General features: G+C 40.7%; 1 protein-coding gene across 12 annotated transcripts in view; it reads left to right on the top strand.

Moving 5' to 3' along the window:
- Positions 1-26,091, top strand: part of LPAR1 (lysophosphatidic acid receptor 1) — a 406,496-nt gene that overhangs the window by 161,973 nt on the left and 218,432 nt on the right. The window contains exon 3 of one of the 12 annotated variants that reach the window (XM_081574000.1): positions 22,047-22,175. The exons of the other annotated variants lie outside the window; for them this stretch is intronic. The gene's annotated coding sequence lies outside the window, so the exon portion shown is untranslated. The remainder of the gene's footprint in view (positions 1-22,046; positions 22,176-26,091) is intronic. 12 annotated transcript variants of the gene reach the window in all.

The following is a 26,091-nucleotide window of genomic DNA, read 5'->3' as shown; positions in this document are numbered from 1 at the left end:
CTAGTATTGAATTGCTAGAAGCAGTGAGTGACCTGTTGAAAAGAGGCATTTATTTGACTTAATTTTGGTTCCTGATCGTTTTCATCTTTTTCCAGTGTCTTCATTGTCTTAAGAATTTTTTTATTGAAGTATAGTTGATTTACAATGTTGTGTTTAATTTCTACTGTACAGCAAAGTGGCTATATTCTTTTTCTTATTTTTTCCATTATTTCATAGTCTTTTATGTAAGAAGCAGATAAGCTCAATGGGGAACTGCTAGCCAGATGTCATTGTAATCCAGAAGTATTTTACAGAATTTTTTAAAAACCTAGGGCAAGTTTTAGTTTATTTTTTAATTGTCCAAGATACAGCCATTACTCCTGTAACTGTGTGGTACTGACCAACAAATGACATTGGTGCCCCATGGCTTGTAGTTGTTGCATTAAGAGATTCCAGGTTCAGATTAGAAGCTCAAGGCATTGAACTCCAACTGGATGAGACTCATACCCTATTTGCAATGTTGAACGATCAGCCATAAACAAAGAGAATTGGGGGGGAAAATCTTCTTTTTGTTTAATTTCCCTAATTCTTGTGCTACCTTAGGTATAGTGGCCTGATTGGGTGTCAGGTTTCTTGATCCTCTCAAATCAACTTGTTGCCGTGGGATTTTGTATTTAAAGTCCCTAGATTGTACAAGTCACTCAAGTCAGTTCAGTTCAGTTGCTCAGTCGTGTCCGACTCTTTGCGACCCCATGAATTGCAGCACGCCAGGCCTCTCTGTCCATCACCAACTCCCGGAGTCTACCCAAACCCATGTCCATCGAATCAGTGATGCCATCCAACCATCTCATCCTCTGTTGTCCCCTTCTCCTCCCGCCCCCAATCCTACCCAGCATTAGGGTCTTTTCCAGTGAGTCAACCCTTCGCATGAGGTGGCCAAAGTATTGGAGTTTCAGCTTCAACATCAGACCTTCCAATGAACACCCAGGACTGATCTCTTTTTAGGATGGATTGATTGGATCTCCTTGCAGTCCAAGGGCCTCTTAAGAGTCTTCTCCAACACCACAGTTCAAAAGCATCAATTCTTCAGTGCTCAGCTTTCTTCACCGTCCAACTCTCACATCCATACATGACCACTGGAAAAACCGTAGCCTTGACTAGACAGACTTTTGTTGGCAAAGTAATGTCTCTGCTTTTAAATATGCTATCTAGGTTGGCCATAACCTTCCTTCCAAGGAGTAAGCGTCTTTTAATTTCATGGCTGCAGTCACCATCAGCAGTGATTCTGGAGCCCAAAAATATCAAGTCTGACACTGTTTCCACTGTTTCCCCATCTATTTCCCATGGAGTGATGAGACCAGATGCCATGATCTTAGTTTTCTGAACGTTGAGCTTTAAGCCAACCTTCTCACTCTCCTCCTTCACCTTCATCAAGAGGCTCTTTAGTTCTTCTTCACTTTCTGCCATAAGGGTGGTGTCATCCGCGTATCTGAGGTTATTGATATTTCTCCTGGCAATCTTGATTACAGCTTGTGTTTCTTCCAGCCCAGCGTTTCTCATGATGTACTCTGCATATCAGTTAAATAAGCAGGGTGACAATATACAGCCTTGACGTACTCCTTTTCCTATTTGGAACCAGTCTGTTGTTCCATGTCCAGTTCTAACTGTTGCTTCCTGACCTGCATACAGGTCTCTCAAGAGACAGGTCAGATGGTCTGGTATTCCCATCTCTTTCAGAATTTTCCACAGTTTATTGTGATCCACACAGTCAAAGGCTTTGGCATAGTCAATAAAGCAGAAATAGATGTTTTTATGGAACTCTCTTGCTTTTTTGATGATCCAACGGATATTGGCAATTTGATCTCTGGTTCCTCTGCCTTTTCTAAAACCAGCTTGAACATCTGGAAGTTCATGGTTCACGTATTGCTGAAGCCTGGCTTGGAGAATTTTGAGCATTACTTTACTAGCATGTGAGATGAGTGCAGTTGTGCAGTAGTTTGAGCATTCTTTGGTATTGCCTTTCTTTGGAATTGGAATGAAGACTGACCTTTTCCAGTCCTGTGGCCACTGCTGAGTTTTCCAAATTTGCTGGCATATCAAGTGCAGCACTTTCACAGCATCACCTTTGAGGATTTGAAATAGCTCAACTGGAATTCCATCACCTCCACTAGCTTTGTTCGTAGTGATGCTTTCTAAGGCCCACTTGACTTCACATTCCAGGATGTCTGGCTCTAGGTGAGTGATCACACCATCGTGATTATCTGGGTCATGAAGATATTTTTTGTACAGTTCTTCTGTGTGTTCTTGCCACCTCTTCTTAATATCTTCTGCTTCTGTTAGGTCCATACCATTTCTGTCCTTTATGGAGCCTATCTTTGCATGAAATGTTCCTTTGGTATCTCTAATTTTCTTGAAGAGATCTCTAGTCTTTCCCAATCTGTTGTTTTCCTCTATTTCTTTGCACTGATCGCTGAGGAAGGCTTTTTTATCTCTCCTTGCTATTCTTTGGAACTCTGCATTGAGATGGGAATATCTTTCCTTTTCTCCTTTGCTTTTCGCTTCTCTTCTCTTCCCAGCTATCTTTAAGCCCTCCTCAGACAGCCATTTTGCTTTTTTGCATTTCTTTTCCATGGGGATTTTCTTGATCCCTGTCTCCTGTACAATGTCACGAACCTCTGTCCATAGTTCATCAGGCACTCTGTCTGTTGGGTCTAGTCCCTTAAATCTATTTGTCACTTCCACTGTATACTCATAAGGGATTTGATCTAGGTCATACCTGAATGGACTAGTGGTTTCCCCTACTTTCTTCAATTTAAGTCTGAATTTGGCAATAAGCAGTTCATGATCTGAGCCACAGTCTGCTCCTGGTCTTGTTTTTGCTGACTGTATAGAGCTTCTCCATCTTTGGCTGCAAAGAATATAATCAATCTGATTTCGGTGTTGACCATCTGGTGATGTCCACATGTAGAGTCTTCTCTTGTGTTGTTGGAATAGGGTGTTTGCTATTACCAGTGCGTTCTCGTGGCAAAACTCTATTAGCCTTTGCCCTGCTTCATTCTGTACTCCAAGGCCAAACTTGCCTGTTACGCCAGGTCTTTCTTGACTTCCTACTTTTGCATTCCAGTCCCCTATAATGAAAAGGACATCTTTTTTGGGTGTTAGTTCTAGAAGGTCTTGTAGGTCTTCATAGAACCGTTCAACTTGAGCTTCTTCGGCGTTACTGGTCGGGGTATAGACTTGGATTACCGTGATGTTGAATGGTTTGCCTTGGAAACGAACAGAGATCATTCTGTTGTTTTTGAGATTGCATCCAAGTACTGCATTTTGGACTCTTTTGTTGACCATGATGGCTACTCCATTTCTTCTAAGGGATTCTTGCCCACAGTAGTAGATATAATGGTCATCTGAGTTAAATTCACCCATTCCAGTCCATCTTAGTTCACTGATTCCTGGAATGTCGACATTCACTCTTGCCATCTCCTGTTTGACCACTTCCAATTTGCCTTGATTCATGGACCTAACATTCCAGGTTCCTATGCAGTATTGCTCTTTACAGCATCAGACTTTGCTTCCATCACCAGTCTCATCCATAACTGGCCATTGTTTTTGCTTTGGCTCTTTCTCTTTATTCCTTCTGGAGTTATTTCTCCCTTCTTCTCCAGTAGCATATTGGGCACCTACTGACCTGGGGAGTTCATCTTTCAGTGTCCTATCTTTTTGCCTTTTCATACTATTCATGGGGTTCTCAAGGCAAGAATACTGAAGTGGTTTGCCATGCCCTTCTCCAGTGGACCACTTCCTGTCAGACCTCTCCACCATGACCCATCCGTCTTGGGTGGCCGCACACGGCATGGCTTAGTTTCATTGAGACAGACAAGGCTGTGGTCCATGTGATCAGATTAGCTAGTTTTCTGTAATTTTAGTTTCAGTGTGTCTGCCCTCTGATGCCCTCTCGCAACACTTAACCGTCTTACTTGGGTTTCTCTTACCTTGGGCCTTGGGTACAAGTCACTAGGTTAATGGTTTTAAAGACTTAGTCTTTCCAGGGCCTGAATGCTGAGTATCTCATGGAATAGTCCTGTTCGGAGCTTTGAAATGTTCTTCGTCAGATGGATGCTGTGTCCACTGACCAGGAGGCCTGTTCTGCAGGGATTCAGCTGCAACATTTGCTACCGATCATCAGGGGCTTAGAGAAGACAAAACCCTTTTACTAGTGAAATCAAGGTAACAACTAAAAATTAACCCTCTCTGGCCTATCTCATCTCTGTGTGCACTTTAGCAAACAAGTTGTGCTGAGGGGCATGAAGAGCATAATCTGGGGTGGTAGAGATCCACGTCTTATCACCCCTTCCTACAAAGCTTTAAATACTTGAAAATACTGTGAAGTTTCAAAGAGTCTGATACAACCAGAAAGTGATAGGAATCCCTTGCAAACCCTGCTGGGGTGCTCCCTTTGGAAATGGATTGTGGCTCAAAGACACTAGGCTGTGGAATGTACTCTGTCCTTCCCAGAGCCCCTGGATCCAAATCCTTCCCCTAAATAGCTGCATGTGTTGACTCCTTTCTTTTACCTCTGTTTCCTCATCTCTAAAACCAAATGCATACTCAGTTGCTCAGTCGTGTCCAACTCTTTGTGACCCTATGGACTGTAGCCCACCAGGCTCCTCTGTCCATGGAATTTTCCAGACAAGAATACTAGAGTGGATTACCATTTCCTGCTCTTCTCAACCCAGGGATGGAACCCGGGGCTCCTGCGTCTTCTGCTTTGGCAGGTGGTTTCTTTACCATTGTGGCACCTGACTACAGGTCTGAAACCAAATGACTGATCTTAATGTAAGGAAGCATGTGAAGGGACAAAGCATATCTAAGGCTTAGCCTAACAGGTGCTTAATAAATGTAATTGGAACTTCCTCTTCAGTTCAACCTCATAACAAACACCTGGGATGAGAATACTCTTAGTTAATTAGTGGAGCAATTAGGAAATTGCTTCCTATGTATTAGACTTTCCTGTGTTTGTTTTATGGTAGTGGATGTGGCTGCTTTTTATATATGTCTCTAATGATTCAGCAGTTAATCACTGGGCAATCTGAAGAAGTTTATAAGTATGTGGGTATGGTGACCTCTAAGGGAAGCTGGGGAGGAGCACCCATAAGTGAGCAGCTGTCAGATAGTCATGTCAAGACAAACACAAAAGAAACTCTCTCAAATAAATGTGGAAGGCGACCACTGCCAGGTGTGGTACCACTTGCAACTCTGCTTAATAGACTTGCATTCAGGCAATATCTATAGGACCCTTACTTTCTGACAGGGGCAGAGCTAAAACAGAGTTTTTGCAAATAGGATGGTTAAAATGGGGAATGATACAAGCAAATAAGCAAGCGCAAATCAGTGGGAGAGATATGTGGATAAATACGTGCACAAGAAGATTTGGTTGCACACAGGAGGGACTGCTTCAGGGGAAGGAGCATCAGGGAAGGCTTCCTGAAAGCAGTGACTGCTGATGAGCAAAGAAGTCAAAGTGGATTGAGGAAACTCATTGAGGGGCACTGTTGGAACTATGTGAGCAGCCTCTGGTGACTGTGCTATATGAAGCATGGATGGAATGGGCTATTTACATATCAAGGCGGGCTTTGCAGAGTACAGTATTCAATAATTGTTTATTGAGTGAGTGAATTAGAGACTTTGTTCCATGCCCTGCTGAAGTGCAGATAAGTGTTTTCTATTGCCTTTCTCTGATCATCCTATCATGAATCTATTAAAAGAGAAATGTAGATAGTTTACCACAACCATTTTTCTATAACCGTTATAGTTCCAATGAGCTCTGATTTTTCTTTTAAAAATTTTTTTAATATTTTTGTATGATTTTAAAGGTTACTTTTCGTTTGCAGTTATTATAAAATATTGGCTATATTCCCCATGTTGTATAATTATCCTTGAGCCTATCTTACATCTAATAGTTTGTACCTCCCACTCTCTCACCCCTATATTGCCCCCCACCACTGGTAACCACTAACAGATGTTCTCTATATTTGTGAATATGATTCTTTTATATTATATTCACTGGTTTGTTATATTTTCTATCTTATGATATTTATCATACTTATCATTTTCATGTTTTATGCCTTTACAGTTCATATGAATTTAGCACTGGCTTTATTCCTAAGGTTTCTGTGATTGTTCTTGACACAGTTAATGGCCTCTACAGTCCAACCAGACTTAGTAATATGTCATAGTTGCTTCAGATATTTTTTTCTGTTAAACGGAAATAAAGCATTACTGGTAGAACAGAAGCCCACCTTTTCTCTTCCCTCCCTCCTGGGAGTTAGCTTGTGTCCTGACATTCTCATGCATGTCTTAAATCTTTTACTATAAATGTATATATCTATAAACATAGTACTCTAAATATGAATAATATGGTCATTTCCTCATATATGTTTTCATATTTCAAAAAATCAGACATCATTTCAAGATGAACCAATTCAAGATGAACCTTCAAGAAAATGTATCACTTAACAAAAATGTGGGAGGGAACTCAACCAAAAGCACTATATTTAAAACAGATGCTCTAGTATCTGAAACAGGAAAGAAAATTTAAAATCACAGAATGAAAAAGCAAAACGATCACTTCAAAAATCATTTGTGTTACTTTATATTTCAGGAGGGAAATAGTTAAAAAATTTACTTTGGTTACCATTAATCAAGTATGGAAAAATTGATACTAAAGGAGGAAATGGAATAAAAAGAAACCCAATGAGGCTTTTATACACTTTGCATCCTGATAGGATTTACTGGCAGTTTAGTTAAGGACTCTATAATTGGATAGATCAGTGATGAAACAAACTAGTACAGGGCATTTCTCCTTCATCTAATTAGACTCCCTGAATCATGGAATTTAAATTATACGTGGAGAGGCTCTGTCAAAGCATACTTGCCTGCTTCTCCAATAATTGAAAGCAACTGGATTTTTGCCCCTGGCCCCCAACATCTGGGAAACTTCCATCTTTTTTTTTTTTTCCCAAGTGTGTATATGTATAAAAGCAAAAATCTCCAGTTTCCCAAATAGATTTCAAATTTGTCCTCATTCAGCATTTTGTTGAGTTTTGATTTGTCATTAAAATTACATCATAGACATAGTAAAAAAAAACCAAGGTGAAGGAAGACCTAGTTTAAGCTTACCTACAATTCTCATATGTTCACCTGGGCCATATGTTTATCCTGCCCTCAAGTCTGTCCTAAAGGGCAAGATATTTCAGGGTTATTTCACATGGGTTTAGGATTCTTTTGTGGAATGCAGTCTCTGAATTATAGCCCCTGGGAGCTAAGACAGATAAAGACAGAACTCAGGTAAGTTCTACCTCAGAAGTTAAGACACACCCCGGGGCCATTAGCCTTCTGAAGCTGTGTGTTAATTGCTCAGTCATATCTGACTCTTTGCAGTCTCATGGTCTATAGTCTGTCAGGGTCCTCCATCCACAGAATTCTCCAGGCAAGAATACTGAAGTGGGTTGCCATTTCCTTCTCTAGGGAACCTTCCCAACCCAGGGATCAAACCCGGGTCTCTTTCATTACAGGCAGATTCTTTACCATCTGAGTCCCCAGAAGACCAAAGAATTATTGTGCTTGTGTGTTAAATCGCTTCAGTCATGTCGGACTCTTTGCGACACTGTGGACTGTAGCCTTCCTCCCACTGCAGGAGACATAAAAGATGCAGGTTCAATCCCTGGATTGGGAAAAATCCCCTGGAGAAGGGCATGGCAACCCACTCCAGTATTCTTGCCTGGAGAATCCCATGAACAGAGGAGCCTGGAGGGCTACAGTCATGGGGTCGCAAAAAGTCAGACACGACTGAAGTGACTTAACATGGACTGTAGCCCACCAGGCTCCTCTGTCCATGGGATTCTCCAGGCAAGAATACTGGAGTGGGTTGCCACTTCCCTCTCCAGTAGATCTTCCTGACCCAGGGATCGAACCTGCATTCCCTATGTCTCCGGCATGGACAAGCGGGTTCTTTATCATTAGCACCACCTGGAAAGCTGAGTGCTTCTCCAGTCCCTGGGGCTATTTCTCCAAGACAGACCCTAGCTCTGACTTCTTTCCTTTTTTTTTTTTTTTTAACTTCTTTCTTTATATTGGAGGATAACTGATTAAAAACACTGTGATAGTTTAAAATGTATCTGTGGGATAGTTCAAACATATCTGTTGAATAGATCCCAATTTAACTATTAATGAATGAAGAATTTAACTATTGATTGACTTTTCCTTTTTTGCCTGTGTACTCTAAAAATGTTTATAGGATTGCTCTAAATTATTCCAAACACAATGGGATATTTGAAAAGCAGAGCATTGTGGCTTAAGTATAGTTATTTCTAGTAAAAATCCTATAGATGTTTTGAATGAAGAATCAAAATATTTACAGATCTGTATATTTTAAGATCCCTTGTATCTTGCAGTTGTAGTAATAGCTTCCACCTCACTTCAAAAGAAGGGATCACCCAGGTAAAGAGATGAGTAGAGTCCCATTGCTTCCACTTGAGACTTCACTTCTCTTTACCTGGATGATCCGTTCCTTTTTTTAAAAAAAATTACTTTATTTTTAATTGGAGGATAATTACAATGTAGTGATGGTTTCTGCCATACACCAACATGAATCAGCCAAAGGCATACATGTGTCCCCTCTATCTTAAACATCACTCCCACCTCCTTCCCCATCCCACCCCTCTGTTGTCACAGAGCACCAACTTTGGGTTCCCTGCATGATCCAGTAAATTCCCACTGGCTATCTGTTTTACGTATGTTAATGTATGTATTTCAGTACTACTCTCTCAAGTCCTCCCACCCTCTCCCTACCCCACTGTGACCAAAAGTCTGTTCTTAAGGTCTGCGTCTCCTTTGCTGCTTTGCAAATAGGATCATCAGTATCATCTTTCTAGATTCCACGTATATGCATTAATATGTGATATTTGTCTTTCTCTTTCTGATTTGCTTCACTCTGTATAACAGGCTCTAGGTTCACCCACCTCATTAGAATTGACTCATATGTGTTCCTTTTTATAGCTGAGTAATATTCCATTGTGTATATGTACCACAACTTTATCCATTCATCTATTGACGGACATCTAGGCTGCTTCCATGGCCTAGCTATTGTATGATCCCTTCTTTTGAAGTGAGATGGAAGTTATTACCACAGTTGCCAGATACAAGGATCTTAAAATATACAAGTCTGTGAATACTTTGATTCTTCATTCAAAGTATCTGTAGGATTTGTACTAGAAATAACTAAAGCCATAATGCTCTGCTTTTCAAATATCTCATTGTGTTTGGAATAATTTAGAGCAATCCTGTAAACATTTTAGAGTACTTAGGCAAAAAGGAAAAGTCAGTCAGTAGTTAAATTCTTCATTCATCAAGAGTTAAATTGGGGTATACCCAACAGATATGTTTGAAATGGCTGTTGGTAAAATATAACATAAGGAATTGTTTCTAAAAAGATTTATTTTTTAAAATGGCACTGAACAACAAAAGAACAGTTTTTTAAAAGCAAAAAACAAGCAAACAAACAAAAAAATGCTTCCAGCACAATTGGTAGACTTTTTAGCAATATAAACAGAGCTGAGAAAATCAAACATGAAAACTAAAAATATGTCAGAAAAAGAATTACTGATTTTCAAACTTTAGATCAAGAGACAGACATAAAAGATATCATAAGAGGAGGAAATTTTTAACCTAAATTTTATAAATAATTTTTGTATTTATTCTGAATATTGGTCCCTAGAAGAATGTGTGCATATCCCATAGAGAGAGGGGTCAGATACAGAGATGGAATTTCCACGTCTTTCTGCAAAAATCATTTCCTTCACTGGTCTGTCATTGTCATAACCACCCTCCCCAAGTCTATTAAACTTCCTGCCTGTGAAAATATCATTTCAAATCTCCTTGGTGAATTAGACAATTGATGAGAAAATGTTAGACAAAAATTAATTTGTATTAAACTGAACTGTTTGTATCTCAAAAGTTCTTCACTGTTTTCTCTGATGAATTTCTGCCTCTTCAGTCTTAAAATCCCAAACTTGAGAAACTTCTCCTCTGTGAAATCTTTAGTAACATTCCTCACCATTTTCCTGTTCATTCCTCTCCCTGATGCTGATGGCTTCTTCTTTGGCGCTCTCTCTACACTTTGTGTAGACTTTAATTGTATCATTTATAACCATTGAGTCACACTTGATTACTGACACACTAGTAAAATATACTGTGAGATCTTTGAGAAGAATAACATTTTTTTTTTGTTTAGATTCAAAGCATTGCTAAGAACCTGTCTAATGGTCAGCTCAACATAACATATTCATGAGTAAATTATGGGAAGGTGAAGGAGAGTCCTGGGGCTCCCCTGCATGGCACACCAGATTTAGCTGATCCTGGCTCTGGAAGCATGAGAGAAAGGATTTCTTCAAAACAAATTCTGAGAGGAATGGAGAGTTTTAGTTTAATGGGTAGTATTTCATTTTGGCAAGATAAAAACATTCTGGAGATTGGTTGCACAACAATGTGAATCTGCTTAATTTAACACCGCCAAATTGTTCACCTGAAAATGGTTAAGATGGCAAATTTTATATTTTGTGTATTTTACCATAATTAAACATAAAAAAAAAAGTTTGGATGATGAGGAGGAGGACATATGAGCACAAACATTGTAAGTGACCTAGTGACCTCTCACCTGTGACAAGCAGAGATAATATCCATGACAACCGGCTACTCACACTGGGTGTTTCTCCTTTTAGGTGTGCTGTGTTTCAGATTGTATCTTGTTTGATTTTTTGAGTAACCCTATGAATGGAACACATTTTTTCTCCTGCATTTTAAAGACCTAGAAACTAAGATGAAAAGAAGTGACCTGAACACTGAGGATCTGCTGGGTCACTGCCAAGATTGGTGGTCAGCTGTCTGGTGTTAACCACGTAGGCTGGGCTCATGATCTCACGATATCTTGTCCTACCTGTAGTGCTTTAGGCCCAGAGAAGGCCACCCTGCACCCACTTGGGGCTCTGGGGGCTGGTCCAATATGCTGCTGTTAGGAGGTCATCTTGGATGAGCAGGAGAGGAAAAGTTTTCTCTCAAGGACGGCACCTGTTGTCTGTCTGGATAATCCTCTCAAGCAGCTAGCCTCTTATTTGGTGGGAGACACATTGAAATCTGTGGTGAGGGTCCCTTCTCCACTCACATTTCCTTGATGCCATTATCATCATCATATTATTATTACTATTATATCATTTTTACATGAGGCCCAGTGGCTCATGGAGCCTGAGTCATTTTGACTGTACAGTGGCAGTGTTAATATCTACTTGTCCTTGTCAGTGTGGCCAGCGCTCAGGTCCAGGTGTTACACAAGACAATCTCTGAGTGGACATATAACCTCGTGCACATTATAAATGCCACATTCCAACCCAGCTTCAGCTGAGTCAGTTGAATCACAGGATTGCAAACTGACAGCTCCTGTATTGCCCAAACATTGCCCATGTGAGCTCAGCCGATGCAGTGCTGGCCACTGTAACACAACTGCCTTTAAACCAACTGAGAGGATTCTATTTTGAATGCCAACAAAGTCTAGATTTGGGAGTAAGGCAGAGAATTCTAATTCTTCTCTTTCCGCTGCCCAGGAGACCAAGTTTCCCAGCCTCCTGGGCAGCTGGGTATGGCCATGAAACTGAGTGTTGACCAATAGGATGTGAGCAGGAACAGCAACTTCTAAATTGACTTTGTTTAAGAAAGTCACCTTTATTTCTTCTCTGCTCTTTTTCACAAACTTGTCCAGTGAGTTAGCCTCAATCATGCTGCCTTGGGTCATTCCCTAGGGCAGGATTTTCTCAAATATTTTGGTCTTAGGACTTCTTCAGACTCTGAAAAATTATTGAGGAATCCCAACTAGCTTTTGTTTCTGTGAGCAGATTTACTGTATTAAAAAGTAGAACTAAGAAAAATTTTATTAATTATTTATCAAGTCATTTAAAAGTAACTGTAATAAACCTATTATATATTAACATAATATTACACATTAACATATAAGTACATTTTAATGAAAACTAGCCATATTAAAAATTTAAGCTACGTATTAATTCATTTAAAATAATTATAATAAAACTGGTATGTGTTAATATAAGAACATATTTTATTAAAATAACTATTTTCCTAGACAAAAAAAGTCAGTGAGAAGAGGGGAATTGTTTTACATTTTTCAAATCACCTAATGTTTGGCTTAAAAAAAACAGCTGGGTTCTTACATATGCTTCTGCATGAACTCTGCTGGGATAAACTCTTTTGCTTGCAGTCTGTGAGGAAGAACCAGCCTCACACAGATAGTAGCTGGGAAAGGAAGGAGTATTCTAGTGGTCATTTAAAAAATCTTTATTCTTCTTTGATACTACAACAAATATAAGTGTTAGTTTCTTAAAGGTTAGTTGCAATGTGAAGTCTGAAACTTTATCAAGTGACTTTCATGCTCAGATACATGAAGAATCTACTGGTCTATTTTGCACTTTAAATGGATCTTTTACCCATTCATGACTTACGATATTTGCTCACTGAGTTACATAGACCTTTCAAATATTGACACATTTTATGAAACAACATCAAAACATGCCAACTGTTCACATCAACACCAATCTTAGAAAAAAAAAATGGTAGTAACTTAAAGATAGTCAAAAGTCTTTAAGTACTGGGAAGCTGTCAAGTTCAAGGTACAGGTACAAATTTTCCAAAATTGTAATTTTTGCTTCAAAGCTCAAATTTTGTAATTGGCAACAAACACTGTCAGTTGTATTTCTTGATTTGCTTTTCTAATTTTCGCAAAGATGTCTGTCAAACACCCAAATCTGAATAAGAATATTTGTCTTTCAGCTAAATTAGTGAAAATCATGATCCATGGAGAAAATAAAAGTAGTTAGCTCTCCTTGAAATGCAAAATTTCACAAGTGCTTTTCTTGGAGACAAATACATTACCTTGGAATTCACTAGACTTGACACATACTGCCAAATTCATTACCCAAAGTATTATAAAGAATCAAGAATTAATAACATTAATATTTCTTTCTGCTTCATCAAAGGCATTTTAGAGTGAATCTGGCTTTTCTACCTTGTGGATGTGTGGCAGTTAAGAATACATTGAATACTAGTCCACTTGGACTTTCTGGTGTCCCTGCCTTGACTGAGGCCAGCAGTTTTATCTACCATTGCGTGTGTAACATTAGTTTAAATGTCAGTGCAGTGAAAAAGGCAAGATATCTTAGTATCATTGTGAAAATAGTTCTGACCTATGATCTTCCCGAATGGGTCTCTAGGATTCCAGTGTTGCAATACAAGGGAAGGTCAAGGCCTTCACGTTCTTGAAAACTTCCCCAGTGTCTATGTGGAGCTGCAACAAGAAGTTAGATGCAATGTCACGGGGGGGCCACCCACAGAACTAGAATTATGACCTACCATTTCTCAGTGTTCTTTATTCATAGCTGAGCTAAACTGCCTGGAATGGGAAAGTACTGCTGCTGCTGCTAAGTGGCTTCAGTCGTGTCCGACTCTGTGCGACCCCATAGATGGCAGCCCACCAGGCTCCCCCATCCCTGGGATTCTCCAGGCAAGAACACTGGAGTGGGGTGCCATTTCCTTCTCCAGTGTATGAAAGGGAAAAGTGAAAGTGAAGTCGCTCAGTCGTGTCCGACTCTTAGCAACCCCATGGATGAAGCCCGCCAGGCTCCTCCGTCCATGGGATTTTCCAGGCAAGAGTACTGGAGTGGGGTGCCATTGCCTTCTCCATGGGAAAGTGAGCGTCTTATAAAACCATTTTTTCAGAGCCTGGGAAGATGGGGCAGGGCAGCACGAGGCAGGGACTGGTGGTTGGCCAGAGTCCCTGCAGCCAAAAGCTTCCTGGGCAGTGTAATGGAGCACGTTCCAGTGTTTCTGAAAACCTGGACACAAGGGATTCCAGGTATTACTTTGCCTTGAAGCTCTTCCACCTAAGGATTTTTAGCTTCTGCAGCCCCATTTGGGGGATACAGATCCATCCCTCTCTTTGTTCTGCCAAAAAGTCCTCCTCCATCCCACTTTTGCTCAAGATATCCAAAGGAGCAAAAGGCTTGGTGGGCTTCCTGTATCCTTATGGTCAGCTCTGCAGCCATTGCTCAGGGCTAACCAGGGTCCTTTCCAGGCTTCTGGTGGCCTCACTCGGAGAACAATACTCTTGGGATTGTAAGTGAAGCTTGTTTCAAAGTAAATAACATTTTAGGGAATGGGGAGACAGTGTCTGAACCTCTTTGGGGTCAAATTCTGGTGGTATCCTGGCAGTTCTGTTTGTGGTATAATTCTGATGACATCTTGGCTTTTCCTGTTGCTGGTGTATGATTCACCTTTCTTGGGTCTGACAAGCTGGTTATCATTTATCTTTGCATTTTTAGCTTCCAAAAATGTATTATTTCACTCTGAGTCAGCTCTGGGATGGTGGCAATAGGCCTGTCTTTTCCTGGCATCACCATGCCCTATTGTTATGGTCCATACCCTGATAAATTTGCCATATTTAATCTCTAAAAGAGGACCCAGAGCCGCTTAACGTAATTGTAGAGTTTATCTATTTGACAAAGTTGCCTGACTCAGAGGGAGAATGAGGGCTGGTACCCAGCCCTGTTCTGCTCACCAAGCTATATTCCCGCAGGGCTAGATGTGCCCAGAGTGAGCATCTTTTTCTCTTGTCTCCACAGAAGAGGTGCCTTTCTTTAGCTCATATCAAAATCTTCTGATAGGGGCTTAAGGTGGCTCTATCAGGACTTACCTTGTCCCCTCCTGGGTGCTTTGAAGGATGTTTTCCTTTGTGGCTTGACCATTTGTGTCTTACTTAGAAGGGGCTTTATGGCCTTCCAGATATAAGTCCTGTTGTCTATTTCTTTCCCACCCAAACTGGCCTTCGCCTGGGGTCCTGGGGGAGTGGGCCAAGAGCAGTACTTTGTCCCCGAGGGACAGCTGGACTATTCAGCTAAATTGTAAGGACTAAGTTCTACCAACTCATCTCCTTCCTGTGTCCAATCTAATGCATACCCTATTCCTCAGCAATAAGAAGGCTTTTGTGATGTGTAAGTATAGGAAGGAATATCTGATAAGCCAGAGACCAACAAACAGCCAGCAAGCACCAAGTACCCACGGGGGAGACCACTTAAGTAAGGACAAAAATGTGGTTTTTCTCTCATGACCATCAGATGACTCCAGCTATGACATCATCAGACATAGTCCTGGAAGTGGCTACGCTTGCTGCTGCTGCAGTTTCTGTTGGGCAGTCCTTTGTCTAGAACTGCTGCGTGCAACAGAATCTGGTATAGATATTTGTTTCTTCTTCCCTAGCCCCTCACATCAAAGGGTGCCATGAGCTTTCTGTCCTTGCTGGCCCTAAAGTTTCTCTGGAACCCTGGTTCTTTTCATCATGGCCCTTGTAGTTAGTTTCTTTATTAAAAAGTCTTTAAAAGTTCCATCTTGGAGTATGGTTGGTTTCTGTCTCTGGTTGCTTCTTAGATCATCAGAAAGTACAGAACCATGGGGACAAAGAGAACCTCATACAGAGTTGGAGGTAGAGGTGAGCGATTGGGGGAAGATGTTGGCAGAGAGTGATTTTGGATTTTTCAAAAGCAACTAAGGAAGTTAGAAATGAACGGAGAAACTTCTTACCAATTCTGAAAGGAAATTCTCTTTCACCTAGAATTTTATTCCTAGTCAGAACATCAGTTTAGGGATTTCCCTGTTGGTCCAGGGGCTAAAAGACTCCACGCTCACAATGCAGGAGGCCAGTTCAATCCCTGGTCAGGGAACTAGACCCCCACGTGCCACAACTAAAGATCCTGCTTGCTGCAACTCAAAAATTAAAGATCCTGCGTGCCGCCACGGAGACCTGGCACTGCCAAATAAATAAGTAAACAAACATATGTTTAAAAAGGACATCAGTTAAATATTAAATAGACTGAAGATATTTTCAGACCTTTAGGGTCTCTAGGAATTGATGTCCTTTCTCAGGAACCTCCTGGGGGAGGTACCCCTTCACAATGAGAGAGTAAGCAAATAAAAAGGAAGACACAGGACCTGGGGAACAGGAGATCCTGGGGGAGACAGAGGTGAAGGGACTCCTGGCAGTAAGGACTGGGGGAGATCCCAGGTCAGCACCAGAAGCAACTGAACCAGTTAAAACAGGTCAGGGCTCCAAGCAAAGCTTTAATAAAATAGTTTTGAGAAGAGATTTAGACAGTGGAGAAGAATTTGAAAGTGCATTAGTGATAAATATATCGAAAGCAAAGCAAAAAGTGGCATGCTTCCTGGCTTAGCAGTAGATAATATAAACACTATTGACCTAACAAAAATTAATACAAGATCATGTCAAGAGTACAAGCGATAGGAAGTGTGTGATTGTTTGTGTGCGTGTGTGCATGCATATGTGCATGTGTGCATGCATATGTGTGTGTGTTGTAGTGGTGGTTGTGAAGGTGAAAGTGGGGGAGCGATGAAGAGCCATCAAGGCCAAGGCACCAGCCAGCTAATAAATAACTTCTCAAAGTGACAAGGCAAGAAAAATTACTATAAGCATGGTACTGAGATATATGGAGGTATATATATATATAGAATCACACTAAGTCGCTTCAGTCATTTCTGACTCTTTGCAGCCCCATAGACGTACCCTGCCAGGCTCCTCTGATCATGGGATTCTCCAGGCAAGAATACTGGAGTGGGTTGCCAGTCCCTTCTCCAAGGGATCTTCCCAACCCAGGGATTGAACCTGGGTCTCCTGCATTGCAGGCAGATTCTTTACCATCTGAGCCACCAGGGAAACCTATAAACTCTATATGCAGGTTTAATTTTAAATTGTCCATTAAAACACCCAAACTAAAACCTAAAAATGGGAGAAAAGATATGAGAATGAAGAAGTCTATATGATTTTTTTCTTTTCTCTAATTTGTCATGTTAATAAATCATTCACAGTTTCAAAATAGAAACCCAAACCATTAACAAGTGGATCTGAAATAAAATAACTGGGCAGAAAATATTGCTTCCCTGCTCCCTTAGACTGGTTCAGGGGCTCTTGCCAAATGGTGTGCTCAGTACTCACATAGCTTTGATCTCTGAACTGCAAACGAACATCCCATTTCCTTCCTGAGCATGGGTAGGGCTGTCTGTGTTTCAGTCACACCTCACCCCTGGACCTCTCTAGCCCTTGACAGTTGTAGTGGATTAAATTGTGTTCCTCAGAAAGATATGTCCAACTCTTAATCCCAGGTTCTTGCAAATGTGACTTTCTTTGGAAATAAGGGCTTTGCAGGTATTATTATGTTGACGATCTCAAGATGAAGTCATCCTGGTTTTAGACTGTGTCTTGAGTCCAATGACTAGTGACCTTATAAGAGAAAATAGAGGGAAATTTGAGACACAAACACAGAAGAGACACAGGGAAGAAGGCCATGTAAAGATGGAGGCAGAGATTGGAGTGATGTAGCCACAAGCCAAGGCACCAGGAGCCACTAGAAGCTGAAAGAGGCAAGTGGGGATCCTCCCATCCTTTAGAGGGAGCTTGGCTCTGCCAACACCTTGATCTCAGACTTCTGGGCCTCAGATCTGTGATAGAACCCATTTGTGGTCATCCCTAGGAAACAATAGAGCACACAGATGCAGGTGAAGGCGAAGCAAGCCTTCACTCTGTGGTGTGAGATTTTCAGGTCCTCTTCTCATCAGACAAACGTTTGCTGAGCTCCTGACATTTAACAGGCGCTGCACTGGTCCTCGAGGTTGGAGATGAGAACTTAGAGACAGAGGCAGCTTGACCATGTGCTGTGGTCCATGTCAAAGCATTTGGGCTTCATCTCCTGAAACAGAACAAGCCTCTGAAAGATTGTAAGATGAGTTTGGTGCTTTGGAAAAAGAACTCGGAGCAGAGGGCAGTAGGGAGAAGGGATTTTGGTGGGAACTTGGGAAATGTAGTTAGGACCGGTGTTTTCAAATGTGGAGTGTTGGGCCCTTCATTGAGGAGGCTTGGGTAGGAGAGGCCTGTCCTGTCTGAAACATTCATCAGGCCTATTGTTTTCATAATATAAATGGTAAGTGATCCCAGCATGAGAAAACCTTGGGTAGTAGAACCCTACAAAAGAGAGCATGACAAAATGTTATAGGGTGATGGATTCTGAAAGATTAATCACAGCATTCCTCATATTTTCTGAGTATTTATGTACCATACCAAGTGCTTTTTACTGTTATTTCACTTAATTCTATAGCAGTTCTGTGAGGAGAGTACTATTATTACTTCTACTTTAATCATGAATAATTGAGGCTGAGATTTGGATCAAGTCACACAATTAGGCAGAGGTGGGACTCAACTCAAGTGACTGTACTCCCTAGTCATTCCCCAATATTTCACTCCCTTAAAAAAATTCATTTATTTCTTAAAATTTTATTGTAGTTAATTTACAATGTGTTAATTTCTGCTGTGTAGCAAAGTGATTCAGTCATACATTATATATATATTTTTTGATATTCTTTTTCATGATGGTTTATCATAAGATATTGAACATAGTTTCTTGTGCTATTCAGTAGCACAAGCTTGTTGTTTATCCAGCCTATATATACTAGTTTGCCTCTGCTAACCCCAAACTCCCAATCCTTCCCTCCCTCACCCCTCTCCCCCTTAGCAATTACAAGTCTATTCTCTATGTTTGTGAGTCTGTTTTGTAGTTATGTTCATTTGTTTTATATTTTAGATTCCACATATAAGTGGTATCAGATGGTATTTGTCTTTCTCGTTCTGACTTACTTCATTTAGTATGATAATTTCTAGATCCTTTCATGTTGCTGCAAATAGCATTATTTCTTCTTTTGTGGCTGAGTAATATTCCATTATATATATATTATATTTCAAATCTATAATTTCAAACATGTATATATATCTTCTTTATCAATTCATCTATTGATGAACATTTAGGTAGTTTCAATGACTTTTCTGTTGTGAATAGTGCTGCTGTTAACATAGGGGTACGTGTATCTTTTTGAATTATAGTTTTATCTGGGTATATACCCAGGAGTGGGATTGTTGGATCATATACAAACTGTAATTTTAGTTTTTTGAGGAACCTTCGTACTGTTCTCCACAGTGGCTGCACCAATTTACATTCCCACCATCAGCATTTCACTCCCTTTGAAAAGTTTAGTTTTATGGCTAATAGGATGGGCCAGAAATTATACGGATGTGAATGAAGGCAGTGGCTTCACCCAGTTAGTCTGGGTGGAGCGAGATCAATGTGAGGGCTGTTTCAAAAGACTTGGTGATAAATCAAACCGGGAAAGGAGAAGGGAAAAATAACTTGAGATACAAGAAAAGATATTATCCAAACTTTTTTCTTTCTGTTTGAAAATATTATACTTAGAATATTTTGTTTCAAATAGTAAGAGTTTTGCATAATCAACTCAATACAGTCTATATAAAGCAGTTCACTATAGCTTGTGGTAGAACATCTGAGCTATAGAATGGATGTAATTTCATGCAACCGTATTCATCAGTGAATTTTGTAGCGAAGATGACATAAAACGCAGGTAATCACACATGAGTTTCTCTCCTGTATGGTTAGACTTCTATAGAATGTATAAATAGATTAATACATTTTACACAGTACAGTTATGTATCATCAGTTCACTTCAGTCGCTCAGTCGTGTCCGACTCTTTGTGACCCCATGAACTGCAGCACGCCAGGCCTCTCTGTCCATCACCAACTCCCAGAGTTTACCCAAACCCATGTCCATCAAGTCAGTGATGCCATTCAACCATCTCATCCTCTGTCATCCCCTTCTCCTCCCGCCCTCAATCTTTCCCAGCATCAGGCTCTTTTCAAATGAGTCAGCTCTTCGCATGAGGTAGCCAAAGTATTGGAGTTTCAGCTTCAACATCAGTCCCTCCAGTGAACACCCAGGACTGATCTCCTTTAGGATGGACTGGTTGGATCTCCTTGCAGTCCAAGGGACTCTCAAGAGTCTTCTCCAACACCACAGTTCAAAAGCATCAATTCTTCAGCGCTCAGCTTTCTTCATAGTCCAGCTCTCATATCCATACATGACCACTGGAAAAACCATAGCCTTGACTAGACGGACCTTTGTTGACAAAGTAATGTCTGTGCTTTTTAATATGCTGTCTAGGTTGGTCATAACTTTCCTTCCAAGGAGTAAGTGTCTTTTAATTTCATGGCTGCAATCACCATCAGCAGTGATTTTGGAGCCCCCCAAAATAAAGTCAGCCACTGTTTCCACTGTTTCCCCATCTATCTGCCATGAAGTGATGGGACCAGATGCCATGATCTTAGTTTTTGAAATGTTGAGCTTTAAGCCAACTTTTTCACTCTCCTCTTGCACTTTCATCAAGAGGCTCTTTAGTTTTTCTTTACTTTCTGCCATGAGGGTGGTGTCATCTGCATATCTGAGGTTATTGATATTTCTCCCAGCAATCTTGATTCCTGCCTGTGCTTCCTCCAGCCCAGCGTTTCTCATGATGTACTCTGCATATAGGTTGAATAAACAGGGTGACAATATACAGCCTTGACGTACTCCTTTTCCTGTTTGGAACCAGTCTGTTGTTCCATGTCGAGTTCGAACTGTTGCTTCCTGACCTGCATACAGATTTCTCAAGAGGCAGGTCAGGTGGTCTGGTATTCCCATCTCTTGAAGAATTTTCCACAGTTTATTGTGATCCACACAGTCAAAGACTTTGGCACAGTCAATAAAGCAGAAATAGATGTTTTTCTGGAACTCTCTTGCTTTTTTGATGATCCAGCGGATGTTGACAATTTGATCTCTGGTTTCTCTGCCTTTTCTAAATCCAGCTTGAACATCTGGAAGTTCACAGTTCATGTACTGTTGAAGCCTGGCTTGGAGAATTTTGAGCATTACTTTGCTAGTGTGTGAGATGAGTGCAATTGTGCAATAGTTTGAGCATTCTTTGGCATTGCCTTTCTTTGGGATTGGAATGAAAACTGACCTTTTCCAGTCCTGTGGCCACTGCTGAGTTTTCCAAATTTGCTGGCATATCGAGTGCAGCACTTTCACAGCATCATCTTTTAAGATTTGAAATAGCTCAACTGGAATTCCATCACCTCCACTAGCTTTGTTCATGGTGATGCTTTCTAAGGCCCGCTCGACTTCACATTCCAGGATGTCTGGCTCTAGGTGAGTGATCACACCATCATGATTATCTGGGTTGTGAAGATCTTTTTTGTACAGTTCTTCTGTGTGTTCTTACCACCTCTTCTTAATATCTTCTGCTTCTGTTAGGTCCATACCACTTCTGTCCTTTATTGAGCCCATCTTTGTATGGCGTGTTCCCTTGGTATCTCTAATTTTCTTGAAGAGATCTCTAGTCTTTCCCATTCTATTGTTTTCCTCTATTTCTTTGCATTGATCGCTGAGGAAGGCTTTCTTACCTCTCCTTGCTATTCTTTGGAACTCTGCATTCAAATGATATCATCAAATACCCTCAATTTCAAAAGAAGTTTGATTTGTTTTTCCATTTAACTTCATTTGAAAAAATCTCTGGCACATATTTTAAGCCATGTTTAATAAGTGCCTGTATTGCTTTTCTAGGGCTGCATAATAAAGTACCACAGACTAGGTGGCTTAAACAGCAAGAGAAATATATTTTCTCCCAGTTCTGAAACCTGGAAGTCCAAGATCACGGTGTCAGCAGGTTGGTTTTCTTCTGAGGCTTCTCTCCCCGGCTTGAAGATGGCTGCCTTCCTGCTGTGTCTTTGCCTTCTTCTCTGTGCTTTTGTGTCCACATCTCCTTCTCTTATAAGGACACAAGTCATGTTGGATTATGATCCACCCAGAAGATCTTGTTTTAACTTAATCATTCCTTTAAAGACCTTATCTCCGAATTCAGTTATTAGGTTGGTGCAAAAGTAATTGCAGTTTCAAACCGTGAGTTTTTAAATCATTTTAACTAGACTCAAACACATCTTTATTAATCAAAATAGGAACCATTACAATCAACACATTTTTGCTAATGAGAAATAATTTGTTTATTCCTATAGTGTAAAAATCTGTGCTTCAGGATTCAATGAACTCTTGGAAAGCATTTTCTGCATCCTGCTGGTTGTGGAAACATTTTACCTGTGAAAATTGTTGAGATGCTTGAAGAAGGGGTAGCCTGTTGGCAAGAGGTCAGGTAAATATAGTGGATAAAGCAAAACTTTTAGCCTAATTTGTTCAACTTTTGAAACGTTGGCTGTGCAGTGTATGGTAGACTTTGTTTTGGGAAAAAAATTAGACCCATCTGTTGACCAATGCCAGCTGCAGTCATTGTAGTTTTCAGTGCATCTCATTGATTTGCTGAGCATATTTCTCACATGTGATTGTTTTGCCGGGATTCAGAAAGCTGTAGTGGATCCGATGGGCAGCAGACCACCAGACAGTGACCATGAACTTTTTCTGGTGCAAGTTTGGCTTTGGGAGGTGCTTTGGAGCTTCTTCTCAGTCCAACTACTGAGCTGTTCATCACTGGTTGTTGAATGAAATCCACTTTTCATTAGAAGTTACAACCTGATTGAGAAATGGTTCATTGTTACTGCGTAGAATAAGAGAAGACACTTAAAAACAACGGTTTTTAAAAATATCCAGTCAGCTCATAAGGCATGCACTCACTGAGCTTTTTCACCTTTCCAGTTTGCTTCAAATGCTAAGTGACGGTAGAATGGTCGATGTTGAGTTCTTTGGCAACTTGTTAAGCTGTAAGAGGATCAGCTTTGGTAATGACTCTCAATTGGTTGTTGTCAACTTCCGATAGTTGGCCACTATGCTCCTCATCTTCAAGGCTCTCATCTCCTTTGCAAAACTTCTTGAACTATCACTGCACTGTATTTTTTTTTAGCAGTTCCTGGGCCAAATGCATTGTTGATGTTGCAAGTTGTCTCTGTTGCTTTATGACCCATTTTGAACTCGAATTAGAAAATCGCTCAGATTTGCTTTTTTGTCTAATATCATTTCCATAGTCTAAAATAAATATAAAATAAACAGCAAGTAGTAAGTCATTAGCAAAAAAAAAAAAAAAGTAAAGCGAGAAATGCACATTAAAATGATGTATAACATAACCACATTTACTTAAGGTATTCCAAAATCAAATGGCAAATTTCTACAATGCAAAAACCACAATTACTTTTGCACTAACTTTCTGAGGTTCTGGGGGTTAAGATTTCAACATGAATTTAGGTAGGGGACAGTTTAGGTAGCCCATAGTATGGTCCAGGATCACAAAGTTCAGAGCCATATTCACACTGTAGGAAGCGGTTTCTTGAGATGATGGGATCCAGTTGCTCAGGCCATTCAGACAATCAGAACAGGGCCAAAAGTGACTTCACTGTGGGACACTTAGTGAAGTTACCTCCCTCTTCCTCATTATGTGGCCTGTTTCCCAGGGCTAGAGAGAGATTTCAGTCATTCTTTGGAATTATTGCTGGCCATGGGGACCTCTACATCTGATATTTTAAAGGGATGAGAACATGGGTGGGTGGAGGTTGAAAGTATTTGTTTAGATACAAGTACATAGACAGGCTGAATGAAATGGTGTGATCTCAGAGGGTGTGTTGAAACTGGCAAAAACTTTGGAGGTCAGTGCTCTGAGACTTCTAGAACTATGTCTCCTTCTCCCTAGTGCAACACTCTCTATGAAAGGTCACTGCACATTCATCAATTTGACATCATGGAAGAAAAGCTCCCTTCAATCTTGTTTTTCCTTATGTGTGACTCAGAGTTCATTTATTAAGGGAAAAGGCTGTGAAGGTACATGTATATTTCCTAATAGACAAAGTGAGAGGGAATTTTTTTGCTGCGTATTGTTTAATTAAAACACATTTCCAACTGGTTAGCTCTGTAATAAAACAAAACAGAGTAACAACTTTCCATTATTTAAAAATAGAACTGCCATATGACAAGGCAATCCCACTGCTGGGCATATACACCGAGGAAACCAGAATTGAAAGAGACGCGTGTACCCCAATGTTCATCGCAGCACTGTTTACAATAGCCAGGACATGGAAGCAACCTAGATGTCCATCAGCAGACGAATGGATAAGGAAGCTGTGGTACATATACACAATGGAATATTACTCAGCCATTAAAAAAAATACATTTGAATCGGTTCTACTGAGATGGAAGAAACTGGAGCCCATTATACAGAGTGAAGTAAGCCAGAAAGAAAAACAACAATACAGTATACTAATGCATATATATGGAATTTGAAAGATGGTAACGATAACCCTATATGCGAGACAGAATAAGAGACACAGATGCATGGAACAATTTTATGGACTCTGAGGGAGAAGGTGAGGGTGGGACGTTCTGGGAGAATGGCATTGAGACATGTGTATTGTCATATGTGAAACAGAGCACCATTCCATGTTCGATGCATGTGACAAGGGCTCAGGGCCGGGGCAATGGGATGATCCAGAAGGATGGGATGGGGAGGGAGGTGGGTGGGGGGTCCAGGAAGGGGAACACATGTAAACCCATGGCTGATTCATGTCAATGTATGGCAAAAACTATTGCAATATTGTAAAGTAATTAGCCCCCAACTAAAATAAATAAATTTATAAAAAAAAATAAAAATAAAAATCCTTCCCTGTCTCCCCAGTTAAGTATTCTTCTGCTCCCCTGTACAATGAATGGCCTTTTATTTAGTCTCACTTTTGGCCTCACACTGAAGAGTCTCAAATCTGTATCTGCCACCTAGAATTTTCCCCTAAGCTTCAGAAGTTGATTGCCAGTTCTCTCTAGGTCTTGCCGTTTGACTGCTCTGTAGGAAGCTTACACTCCTGTATATAGTGTACCAATATGTACCAAAGTGAACTTCTTTTTTAAAATTTATTTTATTGAAGTATAGTTGATATACATAGTTGTATTACATTTCTCGGAGAAGGCAATGGCACCCCACTCCAGTGCTCTTGCCTGGGAAACCCCATGGACGGAGGAGCCTGGCAGGCTGCAGCCCATGGGGTCTCGAAGAGTCAGACACGACTGAATGACTTCACTTTCACTTTTCACTTTCATGCACTGGAGGAGGAAATGGCAACCCACTCCAGTATTCTTGCCTGGAGAATCCCAGGGACGGGAGAGCCTGGTGGGCTGCTGTCTATGGGGTCGCACAGAGTCAGACACGACTGACACGACTTAGCAGCAGTTGCAGCAGCAGCATTAAATTTCTGCTATACAACAAGATGACACAGTTTTATACACACACACACACATTCTTTTTTGTATTCTTTTCCATTATGGTTTTTCACAGGATATTGAATATAGTTCCTAGTGCTATACAGGAGGACCTTATTGTTTATCCGTTTTCTATATAATAGTTTACATCTGCTAATCCCAAACTCCCAGAAAAGTGAACTTTTTGTGTCCCTCAGAAATGCTGCTCATCCTCTCCATGCACCATTCTGTTCATGAAACTTACTCAAAGATCTTAGAGATGCCCTTGCTTTCCTCTCAGGCCTCATCTCCCATAATTAGACCCCCATCCTACTAACTCTGCGTCTTAAATACATATCCTGGCTATGCTTTCCTCTTCCTTCTCTTACATTTAGGTTCCAGCCATCTTTTCCCCAAGCCTATTGCATTTGCTTCCTCAGGTGTCTCCTTGTCTCCTGTCTCACTTTTTTCTCCTTTCCCTGGATCCTAAACCTATAGACACATTTCAGCTTCCTTAGCCAACATTCCAGGCTCCCATCCTGGGCCTGGCCTCTTATCCAGCATTCTATCCTGAAACACACCCTTTCGTAAAGTTGCCATTTGTTGCTTTAATGTAGCCTGATGTTCCCCAACTTGCAGTCATGAGCTCATGTGCATATGCAATCTTCCTGCTTCTCTAGCAAGCATTACACCCTTGGGATGCTTTCCGTGGTTCCCATAGCTTGGAGTTGGTGCTCTTTTCTGTGGTTTATGGCATATTGTGCACATCCTTCATTTCACTGGTCTACTGAGGTGAACCAGGTTCCTTATCTGTCTCATGCATCAGATTTCCAGCTCCTTACACCCAAGGACAGTTTTCTTCACCTCTGTGCCTCTAGTGTCTAGTCAGTCTGTGCC

This window comes from Giraffa tippelskirchi, chromosome 1, assembly GCF_054371585.1.
Source record: "Giraffa tippelskirchi isolate mGirTip1 chromosome 1, T2T-mGirTip1v1.2.pri, whole genome shotgun sequence".
NCBI classification, from domain to species: Eukaryota; Metazoa; Chordata; class Mammalia; order Artiodactyla; family Giraffidae; genus Giraffa; species Giraffa tippelskirchi.
Note: the sequence above shows the minus strand (reverse complement) of the source record. Positions and strands in the feature narration are given on the sequence as shown.